The 22,312-nt window shown below is 42.8% G+C and overlaps 1 non-coding gene across 1 annotated transcript; it reads left to right on the top strand.

The window, feature by feature from the left end:
• The first annotated feature begins 8,942 nt into the window (after positions 1-8,942).
• On the top strand, positions 8,943-9,133 carry LOC112205501 (U2 spliceosomal RNA). Its single transcript, XR_002939451.1, has one exon. It is a non-coding gene; the product is annotated as a U2 spliceosomal RNA (small nuclear RNA).
• Positions 9,134-22,312: the final 13,179 nt, after the last annotated feature.

Here is a 22,312-nt window from a genome sequence, read left to right as displayed (position 1 = left end):
GTTATTGGGCTCTCTGCCAAAGTGAATACCAGGCTCTCACCTATCCAGGCACTGACATCTTTTTTTTTTTTTTTTGAGACAGAGTCTCGCCCTGTCACCCAGGCTGGAATGTAGTGGCACAATCTCAGCTCACTGCAAGCTCCGCCTCCCAGGTTCATGCCATTCTCTTGCCTCAGCCTCCCGAGTAGCTGGGACTACAGGCACCCGCCACCACGCCTGGCTAATTTTTTGTATTTTAAGTAGAGATGGAATTTCACCGTGTTAGCCAAGATGGTCTTGATCTCCTGACTTCATGATCTGCCCGCCTCGGCCTCCCAAAGTGCTGGGATTACAGGCATGAGCCACTGCGCCCGGCCAACATCTTCTTAAAAGACAGACTCAGGACTATAGAAGAAGGCCAAATGTCATTCTACAACGTGGAGAATTTCACCCCCAGCTCCATTTCTCAGCCATGTGTATTCAGAAAAATCTTTCCTTTTTTCTGGCTGCCCTCAAAAGGGGCGAGCGTTACCCTATTCCCCTAATAGGAAGCCCCTTCTGAGCATACCTCCCACCAAGAAACTTGGAGTGTGGGTCATAGGCACCCAGGAGTGCTTCTCAAACCATCTTTGCTGAGGCCATGGGAGCACAAGGCTTCTTATTGCTTGTGGGATGATTTGGGTGGTTGGCAACATAGTAGAAATAAAATGAACAGGACATCCCTTGCCATGAGCCTTATCCTGTTTTAATGTAGTAGCCAAGCAAAAACTTTTCTCAATTCAATTCCTTCTACTTCCATCAAATGCCATTTAAAACCCTACTTCAAACTCTCTAGGATAACCCAATTCCTCTGCCCTAAGCTCTCTCTTCCAAACAATGGCAAGGAGAGCAAACGAAGATAATTGTGTAGCCACAGAAAAACTTAATAACAAAGGCATTATCGAGAATCATAATGCATGCATGTTATTTCTATAGCAAGATGTGATGTGAGAACAAAAACTATGCGAGGTTTCTATATGCTTAAAATAGTGTCTTGTATGTATTCCATAGAGACCCTGCAACATGGGTGTACATCACCATAAAAGATTTTCCTTCTAAGTTTCAAAATATGTGCTGACTATAACTGAGGGAGGCTTAATGATTGGCAAAATTCAGGGCACTTCTCGCTGTGGCCCAGATGTTACTTTCATTCCCATTTGTGGCAACAAGGTAGACATTTTAGAACTTTAGGACAAAGACTGACCAAAAGAATTTTACTGTCCCTTGATTTCCTATTAAATTCAGCCTCAAGCAATATCCACACCATTCCTATCCTCTGTCTGAGTGGGATTATTCCATTATCTGAATGGTCCATGGTCCCAAAACTGGGCAGCTCACTCAGAATTGGGGGTGAAGGACAAAGGGGGCCCCTCACACCTCTGGTGGGGCCTCTGTCAATAAGGAAAGGAGATGATTTGCTTCCATTTATTACTTTCCTCAGAGCAGAAATTGTGGGCCCACGGTGACATCCCATTGCAACTTTCATATCACACTGGGACATGAGTACATGTATATTTCTATTCTAAAATGGAAAGCATGTATGATTTGTAAACAAAGAGCTACTTTAACAGGAATGTGTAGACAGTGTTCTCTTCCTATATTGCAACTATCAGCCCATCTTCTGGGGAGAGCGTTTGGACCTTGGAGTTTCCTGCTTAATCACAATGGATAAGCAGCATAGCATGATGTTTAAAAAACACAGACTCTGGGCTGGGCGTGGTGGCTCATGCCTGTAATCCAAGCACTTTGGGAGGCCGAGGCGGGCAGATTACCTGAGTTCGGGAGTTCGAGACTAGCCTGACCAGTATGGAGAAACCTCATCTCTACTAAAAACACGAAATTAGCCAGGCATGGTGGCACATGCCTGTAATCCCAGCTACTAGGGAGGCTGAGGCAGGAGAATCACTTGAACCTGGGAGGTGGAGGTTGCAGTGAGCCGAGATCGTACCATTGCACTCCAGCCTGGGCAACAAGAGTGAAACTCCGTCTAAAAAACAAAACAAAACAAAACAAACAAAAAATCATGGACTCTGAAGCCCAACTGTCTGGGTTCAAATCCTGGCTCTGGCACTTACTAGCTGGGAGGCTTTAGGCATGACACTCAACCCCTCTGTGCTTCAACTCTCCTATCTGTGCCTCAGCTATATGGGAATGAGGATGGTCCCCTCACCAGAGGGCTATTAGAAGGCTTACATGGGCTGGGTGCGGTGGCTCACTCCTATAATCTCAGCACTTTGGGAAGCTGAGGTGGGAGGATTGTTTGAGCCCAGGAGTTCAAGACCAGCCAAGGCAATATGACGAAACGCCATCTCTACAAAAAGTACAAAAATTAGCCAGGCATGGTGGCACATGCCTGTAGTTCCAGCTACTTGAAAGGCTGAGGCAGGAGAATTGCTTGAGCCTGGGAGGTCGAGACTACAGTGAGCTACGTTTGCACCACTGCACTCCAGCTTGAGCAACAAAGTGAGACCTCGTCTCAAATAAAAAAAAAAGAAAAGAAAAGAAAGAAAAGCTTATATGAATTACTATCTGTATAATATTAAGCACATAGTAAGCAACTATAAACGCATTTGTAAAATAAATATATAATTACATGTCTATTCATCTTACATGCCTACCACAAGAAGGAAAAAGTCATTTCTTGGGGGTGTTAGGAGGTCTCAGGCCCCAGTGGGAAATTTCTGAGGGTCTTCTGTAACAGAAGCTCAAAGACATAATGTTAGCCTTTAGAACAAAATCACGAAACTGAGACCACACCTGATCTAGACTCTTACCTTAGAAAAGACTACACACAAACCACCTTCAAATCAGTCTCGTCCAATTTGAACTACCCCCTGGAATATTGCAAACACTAATTATTTTAACCAAAGGAGTTTAAATTACTTATTCATCAAGTGGGCTTTACGGATGAGTAAAACAGTTTCATGTTGAGTTGGAGATGGAAGCAATTGTTTTCTAAAAATAATTTATTGAGGTCAAATTCATACAATTATTTTTTAAATCTTAAACCACCTAATTGATAGAATAGCCTGAAAGTATCTCAAGCTTTCACCTGCTTGCAAAGTTACTCCCAGGCCTAGCCAACACGTGTCCTCCAGGCGAGATTTTACCACCTCGCGTGGTAAATAAGAATGAACTTCCTCATACCATAAATGTATTAACTCATACTCTGTGAATGGTATGTTTATGATGTGGTTATTATCGTGTCATGAAACTGTAACAGGCAGATTTTTACAAGACCCTGCCTTCCTTGTGTGTAGGGACCTCATGTGAGTGAATCATCACAGAATGATTCTGAAGTGGGTGGAGCCAAAGACCTGAGTGGCAAGGGCTTAAAGCAGGGGTCTCCAATCCCCAAGCCGTGGACTGGTGAGGGTCTGTGGCCTGTTAGGAACCGGGCCATAGAGCAGCAGGCGAGCATTACTGCCTGAGCTCTGCCTCCTGTCAGATCAGCTGCAGCATTAGATTCTCATAGGAGCGCGAACCCTATTGTGACCTGCCTGATGATATGAGGTGGAACAGTTACATCCTAAAACCATCCCCTACCCCACACCCATACGGTTTGGTTCTGTGTCCCCTCCCAAATATCACCTCCAATTGTAATCCCCACATGTCGAGGGAGGGACCTAGTGGGAGGTGATTGGATAATGGGGGTGGTTTCCCCCATGCTGTACAGATCTCAGATGCCACGTACAGATCTCAGATATTTTCACAGAATTTCTTAGGATAAGAAACCTAATTGTGTTTATGTTGCTATATTCAGAGATGTTATTTTCTTTAGATATTCCCTTCATTTTTTATAAAATGTATTTTGTTTATATCAACTTTTTTGGCTCTATTAAGGGAGTTTAGCCTATGCCTTTTTTTTTATTTTGAGACACAATTTTGCTCGTCACCCAGGTTGGAGTGCAATGGTGTGATCTGGGCTCACCACAACCTCTGCCTCCCAGGTTCAAGCAATTCTCCTGTCTCAGCCTCCCAGGTATTTGAGATTACAGGAGTCCACCACCATGCCTGGCTGATTTTTGTATTTTTAGTAGGCCCGGCCGGCCTGTGCTTTCTTTGGAGTGAATAGGGCCACATTTTATCCCTAGGTCCCTGAGCAGTAGAGAAAGGAGGAGTGAAAAATGAGAGAAGCTAAAGGACAGGCTGGGCGCGGTGGCTCACACCTGTAAATCCCAGCACCTTGGGAGGCCGAGGCGGGTGGATCACCTGAGATTAGGAGTTTAAGACCAGCCAGGCCAACATAGTGAAACCTCATCTCTACAAAAATACAAAAATTAGCCGGGCATGATGGCGGGTGCTTGTAATCCAAGCTACCTGGGAGGCCAAGGAGGGAGAATCTCTTGAACCCATGAGGCGGAGGTTGCAGTGAGCTGAGATGCGCCACTGCACTCCAGCCTGGATGACAGAGTGAGACTCCGTCTCAAAAAAAAAAAAAAAAAAAGAAAAAGAAGAAGTTAAGGGACAGACAAAAACCCAGGGAGAAACAGCCTGTCCTGCCAGCAGAGCATCTTGCTGTAGCCTCCCACATAGCTCAAAACTCAGAACCAAGAGCCCACTCCCCCATTCTGTGAAGACAGCCTTCTTCCTGCCTCCCGGGACCCTCCCTTCTTCAAAAGTCATCTCACAGCCAAGACCTCTCCAGTTGTGCCCCCTTTGCTCTCAGTCTCCCCACATCCTCCAGTATCCATCTTTCTTCTCATTTCCTCAAATGCGAAGTCTTCCTTATAGCTGCAGCTTGCCTTGATATTTGTGTTTCCTCCATGTTGTTTTTACAAGTATTCTATAATATATATAAATAATTTTTACCTTGTTTGATTAGAGTTGAAGTTCTTTGAAGGTGAATAGCTTCTATCTCCTTTGTAAGTCTCTGCCATTTCATTTATGTTAAGCAGTTTTTCAAAAGTAAAATCTCTTTATTGTTTTTTAAAAATGTATCACTGTAAAAATAACAACAACAACAAAACTCCAAACAGTACAGAAAAGAAAATTCAAAAATCCCATCCCAAAGAGATAACATCCCTTAATAGTTTGGAATACATCTTCACCACACCTTGGTCTGCTGCATGTACAAAGATCGACAAAAATGGGATCTCCATATTCTCTTTCACAAGTTTCTCCTTTTATTATGATGTTGCTACACAGACTGACTTCATTCCTCTAAATCACAATATGATATTCCAAGACACAGACGTTTCATAATATTATTGGTCTATTTAATAGATACAGAGGCTGTTCCAGATGGACTTTCAGGTTGTAAGAAAGCAGTCAAGGATAACTTCTGTGTTTCAAGCTTGGGTTCCTCGATAGATAGATGGTGGTAATGCCAATTAAGATGTGGAATATGCTAGGCGTGGTGGCTCACACCTGTAATCCCAGCACTTTGGGAGACTGAGGCAGGCAGATCTCTTGAGGCCAGGAGTTCGAGACCAGCCTGGCCAATATGGTGAAACCCTGTCTCTACTAAAAATACAAAAATTAGCCAAGCCTGGTGGCAGGCGCCTGTAGTCCCAGCTACTCAGGAGGCTGAGGCAGAAGAATTGCTTGAACGCAGGAGGTGGAGGTTGCAGTGAGCCAAGATCGCACCACTGCACTCCACCCTGGGTGACAGAGCTAGACTCTGTCTAAGAAAGAAAGAGAGGAAGCGAGGAAGCGAGGAAGGAGGGAGAGAGGGAAAAAGGAAGGAGCAGAATACCAGAGAAATAGCAGGTCTTGGGTGTATAAATAGTTGTTTATTTTCCCTGATTATTTTCTCTTTACAATAATACAACCATCAAAATCAGAAACTAACATCAATAACTTACTGCTATCTAATCCTCATGAGCCACTTGAGTTTCACTAATTGTCCCAGTAACATCCTTTATAGAAAAGTGTTCAATCCAGGATCATGCATAGCATTTAGTTGTCATGTTTTTTTAATTTGCTTTAATCTGGAAGAACTCCCCACTTGCTCATGGACTTTCATGGCTTTGAAATTAAAAAAAAAAATTTGTAGAAATAGTGTCCTGTTATGTTGCCCAGGCTGATCTCAAACTCCTGGCCTCAATCGATCCTCCCACCTTGTCCTCCCAAAGTGCTGGGATTGCAGACCTGAGCCACCCTTCCCGCCTGGCCTTGAAACTTTTGAAGATTACTGGCCAGTTTTTTTTCCTAAATGGAAAGTTCCTCATTTTGTGTTTGTCTGATGTTTCCTCATGATTACATCTAGGTTATACATTTTTGTCAAGGATGTCACAGAAGTGATGTTGTGGCCACACTATCAAGGGGTGCTCGATATTGACTTGTCCCATTACTTGTGATGTTAAACTTGAGTAGATAACATCTGCCAGATTTCTCCACTGTAAAATTACTCTTTTTTTCTTTTGTAGTCATTGACTGTTTACTGGGAGGTACTTTGAAGTGATATAAATATCCATTTCTCATCCAACTTTCAGCCAATATTTTTAGCATCCCTTGATGATTCTAGGCTGAATTTTTACCATTATTTTGCTTGCCAAAGTGATGTTCTAATTCCATTATTATTCTAAGTTCATTAGTTGACATTCCATGGTAAGGAAAAGCTTTCTCCTCTTCCCACGTATTATTTGTTTATTTCAGTATAAGCTCATTCCCGTTATATTAAATGAGTTATAATCTATCATTGTTATTATTTATATTGATGCTCAAATTATCCCAGAATTAGCAAGTGGGAGCCCCTTCAAGCTAGTTTCTATGTTCTTTTGACAAGTATCCATTATTGTTTTAGCACTTTCTTATTTTTTTCTTTTTCCTAACCACTAAATGATATAGGAGCACCTCCTTAATTTCTGACACAAAAGATATTGCAGGCTTATTTGGTACTCTCTCTGGCCCAGCCTTAAAAGTAGACATTTCTCCAAAGAGCCTTGATTTCTTTTAGCAAAGAATGGTATTTATTTATTTTTATATTTATTTATATATTTTTTTGAGATGGAATCTCGCTCTGTTACCCAGTCTGGAGTGCAGTGGTGTGATCTCGGCTCACTGCAACCTCCACCTCCTGGGTTCAAGCGATTCCTCCATCTCAGCCTCCCAAGTAGCTGGGACTACAGGTGCATGCCACCACGCCCAGCTAATTTTTGTATTTTTAGTAGAGACAGAGTTTCACCACATTGGTTAGGCTGGTCTCGAATTCCTGACCTCAGGTGATCCATCCACCTCAGCCTCCCAAAGTGCTGGGGTTACAGGCGTGAGCCACCACACCTGGCAAGAATAGTATTTAGAAGCCAAGACCTGAGTACAAAATGTGTTCATTGCTGTGAGGTGTTGCTCCTCCCAGACCCTCTCAGAGGATAGACCTATATTTACTTATTTATTTTTCCCTATTTATTTTTATATAGGAAAGCCTTAAGTTTATATGGTTACTTTCCATTCTTATCCAACACCACAAGATTCATTAATTCTAGTTATTTTCCTCTCCACGTGTAACTTCTCTCTCTGCTAGGCAGACACCTGTCTTTCATTAGTCTCAGTATGTTTATTCATGTGATCAGAGCCCCTGTACATTAACAATCTTCTGTTTCTGCCATCATACCCCTGCACAGCTTCCCTCATCTGTGCAGATGGCCCATCCTCACCCCTGCACTGGCACAGGTGTCCTCTTCCCTCCACTCAGACCCTGACAACGTTATCAGGCTATCACCACCCCCCATTCACAGAGGCCGCCTCATTCCACTTGGGCTCTTATACCCTATGATATAGTTTAGATATTTGTCTTCACCCAAATCTCATGCTGAATTGTAATCCTCAGTATTGGAGGCAGAGCTTGGTGGAAGGTGATTGGATCATGAGGGTGGACTTCTCATGAATGTTTAATACCATTCCCTTGGTGCTACCGTCATGATAGTGAGTTCTGGTTGTTTAAAAGTGTGTGGCACCTTCCCCCTCTCTCCCTTGCTCCAGCTCTGGCTATGCGATGTGCCTCCTCCTCCTTTGCCTTCCACTATGATTGTGTTTCCTGAGGCCTCTCCAGAAGCCCAGCAGATGCCAGCATCATGTGTCCTGTACAGCTTGCAGAACCATGAGCCAATTAAGCCTCAGGTTTTGTTTGTTTGTTTGTTTTTGTTTTTTGAGGCAGTCTTGCTCTGTTGCCCAGGCTGGAGTGCAGTGGCGCTATCTCAATCTTGGCTCACTGCAACCTCCGCCTCCGAGGTTCAAGTGATTCTCGTGCCTCAGCCTCCCAAGTAGCTGGGATTACAGGCACCCAAAACGCCCAGCTAATTTTTGCATTTTTAGTAGAGATGGAGTTTCACCATATTGGCAAGGCTGGTCTTGAACTCCTGACCTCAAGCAATCCTCCTGCCTCAGCCTCCCAAAGTGCTGGGATTACAGGCATGAGCTACTGTGCCCTACTACCTCAGGTATTTTTTATTGCAATGTGAGAACAGACTAATGCACCCCATGACAGGCCCCCAAAATGCCACTACAACATGCCCCACTGATACAGATTTTGTTCAACCCAACCTAATGGCTTTAGACTAAAATATTCAAAGGAAGCAAATGAAGAAGAGAGGGAAACATTTCCCTGATTTTTTTTTTTTTTTTTTGAGATGGAGTTTTGTTCTTGTTGCCCAGGCTGGAGTGCAATGGTGCAATCTCGGCTCACTGCAACCTTCACCTCCCAGGTTCAGGCAATTATCCTGCCTCAGCCTCCTGAGTAGCTAGGATTACAGCCCAGCTAATTTTTTGTATTTTTAGTAGAGATGGGGTTTTGCCATGTTGGCCAAGCTGGTCTTGAACTCCTGACCTCAGGTGATCCACCCGCCTCGGCCTCCCAAAGTGCTGGGATTACAGGTGTGAGCCACTGCACCCAGCCTCCCTGATTATTTTTTAATTAAAAAATTAATGCAAATATCATGAACAATAAAGAAAGACTAAGAAACTCTCTTAGAAGGAAACTAAGGATCACTTCTTGGCCTTTTGGCTAAGATCAAGTATAGTATCTGTTTTTATCAGTTTCATATCTGATATGTCCGCTATCCAAGGACAATATATTAAATGGATTTTTGGAAACAGGAGATGGAATAGGAGCTTGCTACATCCACTCCACACATTGACCTGATATTGCAGTACTTCCAGGAACAGTGCACCCAAACCTTGAAAAAAAAATTTTTTTTTTTTTGAGACAGAGTCTCACTCTGTCGCCCAGGCTGGAGTGCAGTGGTGCCATCTCTGCTCACTGCAAGCTCCACCTCCCAGGTTCACGTCATTCTCCTGCCTCAGCCTCTTGAGTAGCTGGGACTACAGGCACCTGCCACCACACCTGGCTAATTTTTTTGTATTTTTAGTAGAGACGGGGTTTCACTGTGTTAGCCAGGATGGTCTTGATCTCCTGACCTCGTGATCCGCCTGCCTCAGCCTCCCAAAGTGCTGGGATTACAGGCGTGAGCCACCGCGCCTGGCCGAAAAAATACAAATTTTAATGAAAAAACAAAAAAAGAAGGAGACAGGACAACTAAATGCAATGTGGAATCTTGGGCCAGAAAAGAACATTAGTGAGACAATGATGAAACTGGAATAAGGCATACTACTACTACTACTACTACTAATGTTATTATTAGTTAATAATGTTATGTCAATGTTAATTTTATGATGTTGATCATTCTACTATGATTATGTAAGATGTTACTATTAAGGCAATCTAGGTGAAAGGTATATAGGAAGACTTGATAGGATTTCTGTAACCTTTCTGTAAGTACAACATTATTTCAAAGTAGAATTTTTTTTTTTAAGTATTGCATTTTGGGCACATGTTCCCAGGATCTCCTTAGGGCTGTGTCATGTAAAAAAATATTTTTAAAGTATTGCATTTTATTTAGAAAAAATTCAAATAAGATAGACATATTCAAACTAAAAAATGAAGAACAAATAAGAAATTGTGCTGATTTTATACAAACTCTCCCAGAAAACAGAAGAGGAGAGAGAACATTTCTCCCGTTGTTATTCTGATACCAAATCAGAAAAGACGTTACAAAAGGAAAAATACAAAAACCATGGGCCAATATTCTTATGAATCTAAATAGGATAATTCTTAACAAAATATTAGCAAATAAGGGCCGGGTGTGGTGGCTCACTCCTGTAATCCCAGCACTTTGGGAAGCTGAGGCGGGTGGATCACCTGAGGTCAGGAGTTTGAGACCAGCCTGGCAAACATGGTGAAACCCTGTCTCTACAAAAATACAAAAATTAGCAGGACATGATGGCATGTGCCTGTAATCCTAGTTACTCAGGAGGCTGAGGCAGGAGAATCACTTGAACCAGGGAGGTGGAGGTTGCAGTGAGCTGAGATCGCACCATTGCACTCCAGCCTGGGCAACAGAGCAAGACAGAGCAAGTCTAAAAAAAAAAAAAAAAAAAAAAAAAAAGAAAATCAAATCTAGTAATACATAAAAAGCATAGTACATCATGACCAAGTAGGGTTTATCCCAGGAATGCAAAGCTGGCTTCCTGGTTTTGAATGTTGGTTCAACATATAAAAAACTCAATCAATGTAATTTAGCACATTAACAAACTAATAAAGGTATGGCCATAAAAGCATTTGCCAAAATCTAGCATTTTTTCATGATAAAAACCACTCATGTAACTGGGAATGGAAGATAACTTTCTCAAATGATAAAGAACAACATACTGGCTGGGCGCAGTGGCTCACACCTGTAATCCCAGCACTTTGGGAGGCCGAGGTGGGTAGATCATGATGTCAGGAGTTCAAGACCAGCCTGGCCAATATGGTGAAACCCCGTCTCTACTAAAAATACAAAACTTAGCAGGGTATGATGGCAGGTGCCTGTAATCCCAGCTCCTTGGGAGGCTGAGGCAGAGAATTGCTTGAACCTGGAAGGCGGAGGTTGCAGTGAGCCAAGATTGCACCACTGCACTCCAGCTTGGGTGACAGAGTGAGACTCCATCTCAAAAACAAAACAAAACAAAACAAAAAGAACAACATACTTAATGAAAAAGCAAATATTTTCCCTGAAATTGAGAACACAGCAAGATATCTGTCCTCACACCTTCTATATGACACTGAACTGGTGTCCTTGCCAGTACAATAAGTCAAGAGAAAGAAATAAAATACATACTATTTAGAAATAAAGAAATAAAAATGTTATCATCAATATAGAAAATCCTAAAGGATATACAAAACCATGAACTAATAAGTGAATTTAGTAGTCACAGAATACAAAAATTATATTTCAAGATACTAATAATAAACATTTAGAAATTAAAAATTTTTAAATTACATTTACTTTAGAATAAATAACATAAAATTCTTGGGGATAAATCTGACAAAACATGCAAGATCTTATACTGGAAACTAAAAAATATTGCTGAAAAAATTAAAACCTAAATAAATGGAGAGGTATACCATGTTCATGAATCAGAAGACTCAATATTCTTAAAACGTCAGCTTTCCCTAAATTAACCTAAAGATTCAAAGTAATCACAATAAAAATCCCACAGCCTAGTATTTTTATGTTAGAAATTGACAAGCTGATCCCAAACTTTGTATGGAAATGAAAACAACTTGGGCTAGTCAAAGCTATTTTGAAAAAGAACAAAGCTGGAGGACTCACATTACCACATTTCATATCGCTTACAAATTTATAATAATCAAAACAGTGTCGTTTTAGCACCTGGTAGACAGACTGATGGAATAGAACAGAAAGTTCAAAAATAGGCCAGGCAGGGTGGCTCACGCCTGTAATCCCAGCCCTTTGGGAGGCTGAGGCAGGTGGATCACCTGAGGTCAGGAGTTCAAGACCAGCCTAGCCAACCTGGCAAAACCCTGTCTCTACTAAAAACACACACAAAAATGAGCTGGGCATGGTGGCAGGTGCCTGTAATCCCAGCTACTCGGGAGGCTGAGGCAGGAGAATTGCTTGAACCCGGGAGGCGGAGGTTGCAGTGAGCCAAGATCATGCCACTGCACTCCAGCCTGGGTGACAAGAGCAAAACTCCGTCTCAAAAAAAAAAAAAAGTTCAAAAATAGATCCACACATATAAGTCAATTGGTATAGACAAAGATGCCAAGGTAAATAGTTCCAATGGAGAAAGGATAGCCTTTTCAACAAATGGTGATGCTAGAACAATTGGACATAAATGTGCAAAGAAATGAAATTTGACTCTGACCTTGCATCATATAAAAAATTAACTCAATAGGCAAATCTATAGAGACAGAAAGTAGATTAATGATTGCTTATAGCTGAGGAGATGGGAGAAGAAATGAAAAGTCACTACTAATGGGCATAGGGTTTCTTTTTGGGTTGACACAAATGTTCAAAATTAGATCATGATGGTGACTACACAACCCTGTAAATATACTAAAAACCATTGAATTCTACACTAGAATAGATTCAGTGTGTGATATATGAATTATATTTCAATAAAACTTAAAAATTTAACTCTAAATGAACCATAAACCTAAATATAAGAGCTATGACTGTAAAGTACTAAAAGAAAACATAAGAAAAATCTGTGTCACCTTCAGTTAGGCAAAGATTTCTTAAATAGAACAAAAAAAGGACAAACCACTCAAGAAAAAAAATACATTTTATCAAAACTTAAAACTTTTGCTGTTCAAAAGACACTGTTCACGGGCCAGGCATGGTGGCTCACACCTGTAATCCCAGAACTTTGGGAGGCCGAGGAGGGCAGATCACTTGAGGTCAGGAGTTTGAGACGAGCCTGGCTAACATGGTGAAATCCTGTCTCTACTAAAAATACAAAAATTTGCTGGATGTGGTGGCACACGCTTGTAATTCCAGCTACTCTGGAGGCTGAGGCTGAGAATCACTTGAACCTGGGAGGCAGAGGTTGCAGTGAGCTGAGATCACACCACTGTACTCCAGCTTGGGTGACAGAGCAAGACTCTGTCTCAAAAAAAAAAAGAAAAAAAAGACACTGTTCAGAGAATAAAAATTCAGGTCTTAGCTGCTTTCAAAAAAGAAAAAAAGTAAAAAGCCACAAACTGGGAGAAAATATTTGCAAAAACACATCTGTGATAAAGAATTTATATCCAGAATATATTAAGAACTTATAATTCAATAATAGATAACCCAGATTTTTTTTTTTTTTTTTTTTTGAGACGGAGTCTCACCCTGTTGCCCAGGCCGGGGCAACAAAAAAAAAAAAAAAGAAAAGAAAAGAAAAAAGAAACAAATCTCTACAAGCATCATGATGGGTGAGTCTGTATAGCATTTTGCTAAGTGAAATAAGCCAGGCACAAAAATGTACATGCTTACAGTATGATTCCATTTACATGACATTCTAAAAGAGATTAAACAATAGGGACAGAAATCAGATCAGTGGTCACCTGGAGTGGGGAGTGGAGACAGGAGATGGACTGCAAAAGGGCAGGAGAGAAATTTGAATGTGGTGGAAGTGTTTGTTTTGTTTTTTTTTTGAGACGGAGTTTCACTCTTGTTGCCCAGGCTGGAGTGCAATGGCATGATCTCAGCTCACTGCAACCTCTGCTTCCCAGGTTCAAGTGATTGTCCTGCCTCAGCCTCCCGAGTAGCTGGGATTACAGGGGTCTGCCACCATGCCCAGCTCATTTTTTGTACTTTTAGTAGAGACGGGGTTTCACCATATTGGCCAGGCTGGTCTTGAACTCCTGACCTCAGGTGATCCACCCGCCTCAGCCTCCCAAAGTGCTGGGATTACAGGCAGGAGCCACCACACTTGGCCTGGAAGTGTTCTATATCTTGATTCAGGTGGTGGTTACATGACTGTGTACATTTCTCAAAACTCATCTAACCATAGACTTTTTTTTTTTTGAGATAGGGTCTCACTCTGTTGTACAGGCTGGAGTGCGGTAGCACAATCATAGCTCACTGCAGCCTCAATCTCCTGGGCTCAAGTGATCCTCCCACCTCAACCTCCCAAGTAGTTGAGACTACAGGCGCATGCCACCACATGTGGTTAACTTTTTAAAATTTTTTGTAGAGACAGGGTCTCACTATGTTGTCCAAGCTGGACTTAAACTCCTGGGCTCAAGGGATTCTCTTGCCTTGGCCTCCTAAAGTGCTGAGATTACAGGCATGAGCCACTGTGCCCAGCACCATAGACTTTTTTTTTTTTTTTTTGAGATGGAGTCTCGCTCTGTCACCCAGGCTGGAGTGCAATGGCGTGATCTCGGCTCACTGCAACCTCCGCCTCCTGGGTTCAAGCAATTATCCTGCCTCAGCCTCCTGAGTAGCTGAGATTACAGGTGTGTGCCACCACGTCTGGCTAATTTTTGTATTTTTAGTAGAGATGGGGTTTCAACATGTTGGTCAGGCTGGTCTTGAACTCCTGACCTCATGATCCACCTGCCTCGGCTCCTAAAGTGCTGAGATTATAGGCGTGAGCCGCCGCACCCAGCCCACCCTAGAGTTTTAATAGGGTGATTTTACTATATGTAAGTGTTACTTCAATGAAGCTAACTTTTTAAAAAATAATATAATAAGTACCAAAAAATATTTTAGGGGTCGGGGGAAGTAATGCATTATCTTTAGAAAAAACTCAAAGAATATAAAAATATACAAAATTTAAAAAAATTTCCTCTTTGCCATTTTCAATCCTAGCTCTATTAACAGTTTGTAACTATTATTCCAGATTATTTTTATATACTCATTTATATTTGTAAAAATATGTAAATATGATACCACAGTACATATTGTTTTGTAACCTGCCTCATTCATATTACTTTTCATTCTGGACATCTTTTCCTCTTTTATCAGTAGATTAAAATCTCTCTCCTCTCCCACATCAGCACATCTCACTGTCAAGGATGGAATGGGCTTTCCATTATGTTGACCACTTCTGCTTGCCATAGGTCAGCTAGCCAGAGAGGGTCGGCCTGACGGACTAGAAGAACAGACATCTTCCAGCAGCTGTCAGCGTCCAAAGGACACTGTGTTCCTTGGACCTCTTACCAAACCAGCCAGGTCAGTTTCTCCTCCTATTTCAAAGCATATTTCCTCTCATCCTCTTGAATTGCCACAGCATTTGACCTGTAGTTTCACTACAGGATCTGGGGAGAAAGGGAGGACTGTGTCCTAGAAGAAAATATTTCTATAAATACCGAGCAACTGTTCACACATTATAATTCCTATTATTTTAATCAATATACTTCGAGCTTAAACAGTTCTACTAATGCTTGAGAGACCTTTTCAAGGTCACACAAGCGACTGGCAGTGATCAGAAGGAGAGGGTAAGATGTATTCAGCCAAGACAGCCTGCGCCAGGGGCTGCTATCTCTACCAAGCCCAAAGTGGAATGACAGGAGCATGAAGTTCAGCATTGACAGCTGGAAGTGACAACTGGATTGTGGAAACTTACATGACAGTGTGGGTGGCGTTTGCCCACTAACCCCTAGAAAGAGCACCTGAGTGCTCTAGACACCCAGGTTCTCGTTCACAGACCGCTGCTCTTCTCTCCCCTGACACCCCGGAACACCTGTCTTGGTGAAGTACATGGCAGCTTCAGACTGTGCTGACCACAAAACGCTCTCAATCCACATAAGGAATTAACAAGCTGGAGTTCTCCATATCACTGTTCTACAAACTGGAGTCGGCGACAAGCTGACAGAACTGGAGAGGTCGCAGCCACTATGCTGTGGTTGATCGAAAGCTGTGGTTTGGGGTTTCTCAGGGCCTTTCACATTATTTTTCTTTTTTTTTTTGTCATTAGTTTAGATATCATTAGTTTGTTATCAAAGAGAGACATGGAAATTATACATGATGAAACATTTTGGAACTTCAGTGGGATGGGCAGGTTCATGTTGATGCTATTTCAATGGTGATTTATTTCAGTCTACATACTTTGCAAGAATGTCACCATCTCTAAATAGGAAATAATCCTTGTAGGCCGGGCACAGTGGCTCATGCCTGTAATCCCAGCTACTTGGGAGGCTGAGGCAGGAGAATCACTTAAACCCGGGACGTGGAGGTTGCAGTGAGCTGAGATTGTGCCATTGTACTCCAGCTTGGGCAGCAAGAGTGAAACTCTGTCTCAAAAAAAAAAAAAAAAAGAAAGAAAAGAAATAATCCTTGTCATCTAGAACTACTTTGGTAGGGCCCTTCACATTCTAAAATTCTTTACTATGTTTCTAATCCAAGGCAGCAGTGCCATGGTTAAGAGCACATGCATTTCAGTGTCAGAAACCTGGGCTCAGGTCCTGGTTCTGCCACCTACTTGCCAAGTGTTGTTGGACAAGTTACTTGACTTTGCCCAGCCTGTTTCATCTTTGCTGGGCTGCTGGGAGGTTTCTGTGGTATGATGCAGGACACAGCACAGCACTTGGGACCTGGAAGGTGCTTAGTACCATGGCTATCATTGTTACTATTATTAAGAAATTTATTGAGGCTGGGCGTGATAGCTTACATCTGTAATCCCAGCACTTTGGGAGGATCACTAGAGCCCAGCCTAATTTGATACCAGCCTGGGCAACATAGTGAGAATCCTCATCTCTAAAAATAAAAGTAAAATAAAATGTGGGCGCAGTGGGTCACGCCTGTAATCCCAGCACTTTGGGAGGCTGAGGCAGCTGGATCACTTGAGGTCAGAAGTTGGAGACCAGCCTGACCAACATGGTGAAACCCTGTCTCTACTAAACATACAAAAAATTGGCCACGCATGGTGGCACATGCCTGTAATCCCAGCTATCCAGGAGGCTGAGGCAGGAGAATTGCTTGAACCTGGGAGCTGGAGGTTGCAGTGAGCTGAGATTGTGCCACTGCACTCCAGCCCAGGCGACAGAGCAAGACTCAGTTACAGAAAAAAAAAAAAAAAAAAAAAAAAGAAGTAAGTCACTTAACATCTCTGGATTAAGCAAGGTGCAGTGGCTCATGCCTGTAATGCCAACACTTTGGGAGGCTGAGGCAGGCGGATGGCTTGAATCCAGGAGTTTGAGACCAGCCTGGGCAACATGGCAAAACACCATCTCAAGAAATACAAAAATTAGCTTGGTGTGCTGGTACATGCCTCTAGTCCCAGCTACATGGGAGGCTGAGATGGGAGGATCTCTTGAGCCTGGTAGGCAGAGGTTGCAGTGAGCTGAGATCACGCTGCTGCATTCAAGCCTAGGCAGCAGAGCAAGACTCTGTCTCAAAAACAAAAACAAAAATAGATAAAAGAAATCTTTGTGTTGTATTAATGTTAAGCTATTGTTTATTGAGCACTTACTATTTGCCTGGCACTGTGCTCTCATCATCATTCATCCAATCCTTAAAACACCCCATGTGTAAATGTTCTGTAGTCAGCAGGTCTCTGCAAACCTACCCCCAAAGACTGAGGAAGCTGAAAGGCCATAGAAAGAGCCTGACAAATCCAGTTTCTCAGAAAGAAACATTTAGTAGAAACTTATTAACAGAAACCAAGTCTTGGGATGGTGGATCCCCTCAAGGTTATCCCCCAGATCCAGGGCTTATATACCATAGAGAATTTGCTTAAGGGCATGATATGGTTTGGATTTGTGTCGTGGCCTAACTCTGACGTCAAATTGTAATCCCCAATGCTGGAGGAGGGGGCTGGTGGGAGGTGATTGGATCATGAAGACAGACTTTTCCCTTGCTGTTCTGGTGATAGTGAGTTCTCACGAGATCTGGTTGTTTAAAAATGTGTAGCACCTCCCCCTTCTCTCTGTTCCTCATTCTCCCGCCGTGTAACACATGCTTGCTTCCCCTTTGCCTTCCGTGGTGATTTTAAGTTTCCTGAGGCCTCCCCAGCCATGCTTCCCGTACAGCCTGCAGAACCATGAGTCAATCAAACCTCTTTTCTTTGTAAATTACCCTGTCTCAGGTAGTTCTTTATAGCAATGGGAGAATGGACTAATACAGGGCAGGATTTTTGTTTGTTTGTTTTTTGTTTTTGAGACAGAGTCTCTCTCTGTCTCCCAGGCTAGAGTGCAATGGCACGATCTCGGCTCACTGCAACCTCCACCTTCCGGTTTTGAGCGATTCTTCTGCCTCAGTTTCCTGAGTAGCTGGGACTACAGATGCCCACCACCACGCCCAACTAATTTTTGTATTTTTAGTAGAGATGGGGTTTCACCATATTGGCCATGCTGGTCTCGAACTCCTGACCTTGTGATCTGCGCCCCTCTGCCTCCCAAAGTGCTGGGATTACAGGTGTGAGCCACCACACCCGGCCGGGGCAGGATGTATGTGTTTATGCCTAAGGACAGGATTTTTGTTGTTTTGTTTTGTTTCGTTTTTTGGAGATAGAGTCTCGCTCTATCACCCAGGCTAGAGTGCAATGGCACAATCTCGGCTCACTGCAACCTCCACCTCCTGGGTTTGAGCAATTATCCCTGCCTCAGCCTCCCGAGTAGCGGGATTACAGGCGTGTGCCACCACGCCCAGCTAATTTTTGTATTTTCAGTAGAGACGGGGTTTCACCATGTTGGCCAGCCTGGTCTCGAACTCCCAACCTCAGATGATCTGCCCGTCACGGCCTCCCAAAGTGCTGGGTTTACAGACATGAGCCACCACACCCATCTGAGGACAGGATTTATAGTTAGTACATGAAAGGAGAAATCTTAGAGGCATTCCCAGAACTAGGGTTAATCAGAAGTCAATATGGCAGATTAGCATCCATGATGGAGTTACTTTAGCCCCCATAGTAAGTATCACTTATGCACAGAGAAACATAGGCACAGAGAGTTAATCATCTTGTCCAAGGTCACACAACCCATAAGTGGTGGAGTCAGGACTGCAGCACAGCAGTGATCTATTTTAGTGGATACAAGGGATGAGACTATGTGATCTCCCCCTGTCAGTGACAAGCAATGTCTCTGTGGATGTTAGGGTTCCAAGGTTTTCTGAAGCACTCAACATTATCTCCCTAAAATTGTGCCTCCATGTGAATGTGAGAATGGACCCACATCAATGCAAAAAGTGGAGAGGGAGTCTGTATCTTGGCACAACATTTTCAGTCCTTCTCAAACTAGGAAAGGATGGTCATTCCACACCCCTTTGTCACATACAGTTAGATTGACAAGAGGCTTTCTTCCCAGAATATCTCTAAAGATAATGATATGTAATTTATGGCATGGTTCTGAGGAAGCCAGTAAGGTCGAGAGCCCAGGACTGTGCCTAGAAGAGAAGCCCCGTGAGAGAGCAGCAGCACAAGGGCTCAGGGCTGCCTAGCAAAAAGCCTTAGTTCTGCCCAATGTTCTTGGTCCAGTTCTTGTGTGCAAGGAAAAGCAGAAGGTGCAATCTGAAGAGTGTTAGTAACTAGTAACTATCAGTAGATAAAGGCCAGTAGGCTGGCAGAGGGGACATGTTATAAGGGTCCATTGTCTGGATTCCAACATACCTGGATTTTAGGGGTTGATGGAACTGTTCTGTATCCTCATTGTGCTAGTTTGCATAACTGTATTTGTTTGTCAAAACTGGCAGAGCTGCACCCTAAATTTTACTTTATGTAAATTATGCCCCAATTAAAAGAAAAGTAAAACAAAATCCTGCCACATATCTGATCTCATTTTATCCCCATATATCTATCATCTAGGGCAGATTCTCTGCTTTGTGCTGGGGGAAGGTAAGGCTGGTGGAGGGGAGTGGAACTCAAATAGCCCCTTGCCTGGAGCTATTTACATTCTGATTTGGTGAGGCCTCCAAGACTTTAGCCCCTGCAGTTACTTCTCTCTCCCACCCTCTCTTTCCCATGAATATCCAATGTTTTAAGTCATCAGTCTAAATAACACCAATAATTGATAAATTAATTTGTTAACTAAAAATTTGGGCCAGGTGTGGTGTGGCTCACACCTGTAATCCCAGCACTCTGGGAGGCTGAAGTGGGTAGATCCCTTGAACCCAGAAGTTCAAGAGACCAGTGTGGGCAACATAGCGGAACCCCATTTCTATAAAAAATTTTAAAATTAGCTCAGTGTGGTGGCGCATGCCTGTGGTCCCAGCCACAAGAGGCTGAGGTGAAAGGATCGCTTGAGCCCAGGAGGTGGGAGAGTGAGATCCTGTCTCAAAAAAAAAAAAAAAGGTTTGGCAATGGGTGTCTGAATTCTGCAAAGCTCCAGAGAGCCACCTCCTTTCAAAGTCCCAAGTTTTGTCACAGGGAGGAGACAAGGAATACCTGTTTGGAGGAACCAACTGCCCCAGGCATGTTACTCTGAAATAAAAGGAACTTGGAGTTTGTAGGCAAAATATTCTTGGTTTGATAAGAAAAAAGCAGGGTCAAAGCTGGGCAATCTGTCACACTTCTCAGCAGTGACTTCTGACAAAGATTCTTTGCTTGGCCATACCTTTTTCAGGCTTCTGAATTTTCTGCTAGGCCCATCTGTGCACTTCCTTGTAAAATCCGGTTTTAGCAAAGAACCCTAAGTCCGTTTATCAAGAAGGTCCTATCCTCAATATCATCTTCAATATCTGATCAGGTTCCTCATCCTCCATTATTCCCCAGGCAATGTTTAATCACCCTGGCCTGTCTTCAGCAAGAATCCTATTAGGTATGTTTGGCCAGAATCTCCCTTACCTCTGATGTTTCTTCTTGGTAATTTTCTACCCACTGATCCCTATAGTGCTCCTTGGCTACAAACTCCCATTGAGCCCAATCTCTCTACCCCTCTGCAAGACCCAGTTGCGGTGGTCCCCATACTTGGTGGTCCTGAATAAAGTCTTCCTTACTGTGCTTTAACAAGTGTTATTGAATAATTTTTTCTGTTAACACTTCTAAACTGTCTGTTGAACTACATTTTGCAATTTGGAGAGCATCAGAATGGAGACCCTGACATAATTATATTTTAAACAGAAGTTATTGTTCCGGGCTGGGCACGGTGGCTCACGCTTTTAATCCCAGCACTCTGGGAGGCCAAGGCAGGTGGATCACCTGAGGTGAGGAGTTTCAAGACCAGCCTAGCCAACATGGTGAAACCCTGTCTCTACTAAAAATACAAAAAGTTAGCAGGGTGCAGTGGCGCGCACCTGTAGTCCCAGCTACTAGGGAGGCTGAGGCAGGAGAATCGTTTGAACCCAGGAGGCAGAGGTTGCAGTGAGCCGAGATCGCGCCATTTTACTCCAGCCTGGGCAAGAAGAGTGAAACTCCGTCTCAAAAAAAAAAAAAAAAAAGAAGTTATTGTTCAACCTCAAACATCTCCATTAAAGATCTGTGATTTTTTGTTTGTTTGTTCTTTGTAAGTTGGGCTTTGACTATAGCATGGGACATATTATAATGGGTGCAATATTATTCCATTATATTAAAATTTATCCTGTATCATATAAAATCTATTGTATATTATTAACAGTAGCCAAAGTGATCGATCAGCTTCCATCAACAAACTTACAATGCATATTAGGGAACTAACCCTGGTGTTAACAAAACATCCTCTGCTGGCTTTTTCTTACAAAAGCTGTGAACAAATGCCTTTGGTTTTCTGACAAAGGAGTCAAATTAATTCAAGGACTTCAAGTAAGGTATAGACTAAGCACAGATCAGCCCTTGACATTAATCTCCTTCTCTCCACCATGACCCCTAAGTCCTCAGGATTGTGTAAACACATTTGGAGAATAATTCAAAGCTAGCCATCATTAGCAGGGACTGCCCTGCCAAGCACACTGTGTGGAACAGGACCTGAACCAACAGCTTCTTTGTTATCCATCAACCCCAGGATGGGTTGCTCTTACCTCCAGGTAGGGAAGCTCTTCTTAGCTCCCTGGCAAAGGTGAAACAATCTTCATGATTTGTTTCCAGGTACTTCTAGGTGTGAATTAACATTTATGCAGTCTGTAAAATATGATGAAATTAAAATAAACATTTGTGAGGTTCAGTCCCCAAGTATTGTCTTAGAACATTCAGGCTGCTATATGACAAAATACCATAAACCAGGTGGCATATAAACAACAAACATTTATTTCTCTCAGCTCTGGAGGCTGAGAAGTCTAAGATCAAGGCACCAACAGATTCAGTATCTGGTGACAATGCATTCCTCATGAACACCACCTTCTCACTGCATCCTCACATAGTGGAAAGGGCAGATGAGCTTCCTCGTGCCTCTTTTATTATTCTTTTTTATTTTACTTTTTTTATACAGACAGGGTCTTGCTCTGTCACCCAGGCTGGTCTCAAACTCCTGGGCTCAAGCAATCTTCCCATATTGGCCTCCCAAAGTGCTGGGATTACAGACTTGAGCCACCGCGCCTGGCTCCTCGTGCCTCTTTTATAAGGGCTCTTATCCCATCTATGAGGACTCTGCCCTCCTGACCTAATTATCTCCCAAAAGGCCCCACCTTGTAATACCACTGCACCATTGCTTGGGGGGATAGGATTTCAACTTTATGAA

The sequence above is a fragment of the Pan troglodytes genome, chromosome 15, assembly GCF_028858775.2.
Source record: "Pan troglodytes isolate AG18354 chromosome 15, NHGRI_mPanTro3-v2.0_pri, whole genome shotgun sequence".
NCBI classification, from domain to species: Eukaryota; Metazoa; Chordata; class Mammalia; order Primates; family Hominidae; genus Pan; species Pan troglodytes.
This window is presented reverse-complemented; position numbering and strand designations above follow the sequence as displayed.